Below are 5,000 nucleotides of genomic sequence, written 5' to 3'. Positions count from 1 at the left end.
AAACAATCACTCAGAGATAACGAATCCTGGGGGAACTGCTAATTACAGACTCCTTCACTTAAACAAAATGGGCTGTTTGCTGAATTATGCAACACATCACAGAACGTGAGGAGTGAGAACAGGAACGACTCCAAATTAGGAACCTGGAAATAAATACAGCTAACACCACACCATCTAACACCATCTAACACCATCTAACACCATCTAACTGGAAACGCCTGCTTTCCATCAGGGTCTAATGGATTTAATGGGGTCCAAGTTATTTTTAGAAATATTGTAAACTCAGCTGGGGGGGCACGGTGTCTTAGTGGTTAGCACGTTCCCCTCACACCTCCAGGGTTGGGGGTTCGATTCCCGCCTCCACCTTGTGTGTGTGGAGTTTACATGTTCTCCCCGTGCCTCGGGGGTTTCCTCCGGGTACTCCGGTTTCCTCCCCCGGTCCAAAGACATGCATGGTAGGTTGATTGGCATCTCTGGAAAATTGTCCGTAGTGTGTGATTGTGTGAGTGAATGAGTGTGTGTGTGCCCTGCGATGGGTTGGCACTCCGCCTTGATGCCTGATGACGCCTGAGATAGGCACAGGCTCCCCGTGACCCGAGGTAGTTCGGATAAGCGGTAGAAGATGAGTGAGTGAGTGAGTGAGTAAACTCAGTTGTACTCATCTTCTATAGAATGGTTTTCAGTTCTCTTTAGATGTGTGAAAAAGTGAGGCTTTGAGTTCTAATAGAATCTGCTTGGGCTTGTAATACATTTTTGTGAACTGTTCCTTTCTCTTTCGAGACAAGACGGTGTGAAATGGCCGAGAGAGCATTCACAGTGGGTTTGGTGTTCTTTGTGTGATGAGCTCTAAACATATGCTGCCCAAAATTCTGCCCTGTTCCTCACCAGACCACAACACACTTTCCCACATGGTTTGGGGTGATGTAAGCAAGCTTCTGATGTGAGGAACACAAGAGATTGTTGTCAGATGTCAGATGACAGTCAGATGAACGCAAGAAGCGGGAAGATAATCCAAATGAAACAAATCATTCTGAAAATCCTGATGAATTCACTGCACGTCATGCAGCAGCGTTTCTGTGTCGCGGCTGATCGCACTCGCTGCCTTATCTTCATGAAAAGCAGAAGAACATTGTGGGGACTGAGCGAGCCGCTGACCACACGGAGCCATACGAACCCCACCATCGGGGGAAAAGATGAAGATGAGGGGAGGGAAGTAAAGATAACCGAGGTTCAAACTGCAGTGGAGAGAAAAATGAGGCCAGTGATTGGAGAGGGTTCTTCTGAGAGCGACCGCAGTGGGGAACACGATCACATCAGGTCGGATTAGAGAGACACGTCGAGGGAGTGTGTTTTTACTGGGATAGGATCTCCTAACATGAAGGATTACGGCAGTCAGAGACGACGGCGGTCCAACCAGAGCCTCACTGAATCACAGAGCAGTCCTGGGTTATATGGGAGAGGTGGTAGCTCAGTGGTTAAGGTGTTGAACCACTGCTGCCACTCCTGGGCCCCTGAGCAAGGCCCTTACCCCTTAATTGCTCAGCTGTATAAATTATATTAATGTAAGTCACTTTGATTAAGAGAGTCTGCCAAATGCTGTAAATGTAAATCTCAACCGTTTGATTTGATGGGTGTTGTTCAGCACAGTTTCTGGGAAAAACCCTCTTTGGACAGCTGTTTAAAAGCTAAATTACAGACGAGCAACTTTGTGACCTTCTAAGCTTCATCCTTATTTTCAGTATTTTCAGCAGTGGACGTCGGTATAAGCAGCAAATAATGACGGTATGCTTCGTGAATCAGGTGTCAGAATCATAAAACCTCTAATGTCTAAAGGAGAAAGCAGAACAAATGTGAATAAAACCCACCTGGAAAAGGCACAGGAATGTGAAGAAAGTCGTTCATCTCTGTCGTTTATTCATGCACAGCTCATCTAAGTGACCTTTAACCCATACATTAGAGAACCAGAGAGCCCTCTGTGATCTGTGCTTTCGGAGAAAAAAAAGAAAAAAGGAGTGGAAAAGCTGCTATTTATAACATAAAGGTCATGTTCAGTAGCTGTGATGGTGTCAGGGTGGTGTCCAGGCTCATCCTCCCGCATGTCTTTATATACTGCTCACAGGAAGGTCAGGTGGAGTCCTACACCTGTGAGGCTGGAGGGGTAATAAGCTAGCTGGCGTTCAGTGAAGCAGGCTAGCCAACATGAAAAAGGCAGCTAACTAATAGCTCTATAAATAAGCCTTAAATATAGCTATATATAGCTGTTCCACTGGAGAACCTTCTAAGAACCGGTTTGCCTTTCCACCGGCTAGAGAGCATCACAGAGCCGAGTCTGACGTCACTGTACACGTGTCACGTTACACAGCAACGTTAGCGCAGCAGCGACAAACACAAACACCACAACAATGGCGGATGTTGCTTTACTGTTAATGCTCATGGCTTTGTGAACCTACATTAACACCCAAACGCGGCGAATCCAACGTGTACGTGCAGCTCCATGTAATCTGTATAAACGGAGGTTGTTATCGAGAAAGTACATAACGTTATTTTATCATTAACACAGAAAAAAGTTAGCCTTAGCATGTAGCTACTTACTATCATGTGTGCTGATAATGTATCATATCACGGTAAAGTAAAAGTGTATTAAACATTAGTATACTTTATGAGATAATTAACACATGCACTAACAGTAGCCCCGCCCACAGCCCCGCCCACAGCCCCTGACACAAGTGGTTCTTAAGTCTAGACCAGCAACGTTTTGGTGCTACTTAAGAACCACTTTTCCTGGTTCAGAGCCGGTGCTTTGGCTGTCGAAAAAGAAAGAACTGGTTCTATATTAGGCTCCGAACCAGCACTCAAACTGCCTCGGTGGAAAAGGGGCAACTGAGTGCTTTTCATTGGAGAAACAAGGCTAGTTGGGTAATTAGCTACGATCAGGCTGTAGCGTAAACTAGCGTGTAGATCAACACACTGGACTGTTTATCACCCGCTTTAACATTTAAGACGATCGTTCCAGATTCGGTTACTGAGTAAAAAACATTCAGTACTTTATATTATTCAGTATTTACACTGAAGCTGAGTCTAAAAAAAGTGATTCAGGTGGTACTTTTGCTTTGGTTTCCGGTCCAGACTCCTCCCCCTCTCCTGTCATTGGTCTGTTCCCTCATGTGTGAACCTGTTCACAGTTCAGACCTCAGTTCATCTGTCTATATTCTTGGAAGTCTCGTTTATCGTTTTCCATTTTCATTCCTCTGCTTTTTCCCCTGCTTGGAATGATGCTAGTGATTTCTATCAGTACTTACATTCACACTGCAGAGCTTAAACTCCTTCTTAATCCGACGTTTCACCCTCACGATCAAATACATAAATAAAATGTCATTTATTTTCTCACAGCGAAAGTTTCATTTATAACAGATCACATGATTCACAAGTAGTGTGTAAAAAAACCAGAATGCACCTGTATTTGTATTTCTCCACCAAGTGTGTGTGTGTGTGTGTGTGTGTGTGTGCAGATGGATTGGAAATATGACACTATTTTCCTTTTATAAACTGTAAAGTATATGCAGCCTCCTGGGTTTCTAGAGTGACGCCTTGGTGTGGTGTGATTATTATTTAATCACCAGCGTTCTATTCTCTCAGACACACACTGAAGGTAACATCTGAGACAATTACGCCATCTTTAGATAAAATGATCCTGAATGATTTTATACTCCTCGTGCTCCTTCTGTTTCGCTGACGGAGATCCGAGCTGTGCATATTTTCAGTAATCATTTGTAACCATAGCAACGATGACTTGTGTAACGCGTGATGTTTCAGTGCATCGGGGATCGCTGTGATGTCACCATCCATCTCTGTTAAAGCTTTGAGAGCGTGGCGTGAGACCGCTTTGACGCAAATGCGCTCCTGGCTGTCAGAAGATACCCAGAATTTTGAGTAAATCACAGATTTCTCCGTCATCCCTCTGAACGCAATCGCGCTGTTGATGGTTTCCATGTTGCTTTTCCACTCTGGATGACGAGAGTGATACGTACATCACAAATACATTGGGGAAAATGCTGCATAAATTCTGAACGGAACTTCTTCATCCATAACACATGATCTCTTATGGCATAGGTGCACGATCTAGGCCCTTATGCGACAGTGGATTAAGAGGATTAATGCAGGTACTGTACAAATATGTGATTCACAAGAAGCTCCAGATCTTCTCACAGATCTCCCTGAGGTTCTCATTGATGCTCAAGCAGTGTCTATCAGCCAGCAGCCCTGTGATGGACTCTGCACTCACTACCTAGTCACAGTAGATGTTTAAGTACCCAAAAGCGTCAGGACCGACCACCTACCATCTTTAACATTTTACTGAACTGCTCTCCTGAAGGCCTTGAGGAGCAGAGAGCTGTGGTGGAGGAGGGATGGAGGGAAGGAGGGAGTGGGTATGATTCTTATCACAAAATTGTGAAATTAATCAGAGAGCATGGGAGATGTGAGACCGACGCAAAAAGGTAAAAATATTCTTACATTTTAATAAAAATGCATAAGAGTATATTTGGAATTCCAGGAAGTGTAAGAGCTGTGTAAGTGTAGACATTAAGACATGAACGTTTACACACAGCTTCTCGTGTCATTCTCCTCAACATTAAGCTCCTTGGGGTGAACAAATTAAACATTTAAGCAAAATATAAATCTGGGGTCAGAAATCCATGTCAGGGAAACTGATATCACATGATATCTGTGGTCACCATCAGCTTCTGGCATCATGCTCACACTCCTTTGTCTTTTCTGCTGTGCTTCCATCAGCAGCTTCTGTGACTCTAAAGGTTCTACATCCTCAAGTGCTGATCAGGTGGCAGCCTTTTATACTGTACCTTCTTTCACCTGCAAACGTGAAATAGTGTACCTTTAAAAAATAAGTACCAAAGTGCAGAAATGGACGTGATTAGAAATGTAAAGCTTTAAAGGGAACAGAAGGATCATGTAAAGGTTCAGCCACAGTGATTAGGAACGGT

This window comes from Tachysurus vachellii, chromosome 22 (genome assembly GCF_030014155.1).
Source record: "Tachysurus vachellii isolate PV-2020 chromosome 22, HZAU_Pvac_v1, whole genome shotgun sequence".
In the NCBI taxonomy this organism is placed as follows: Eukaryota; Metazoa; Chordata; class Actinopteri; order Siluriformes; family Bagridae; genus Tachysurus; species Tachysurus vachellii.
Note: the sequence above shows the minus strand (reverse complement) of the source record.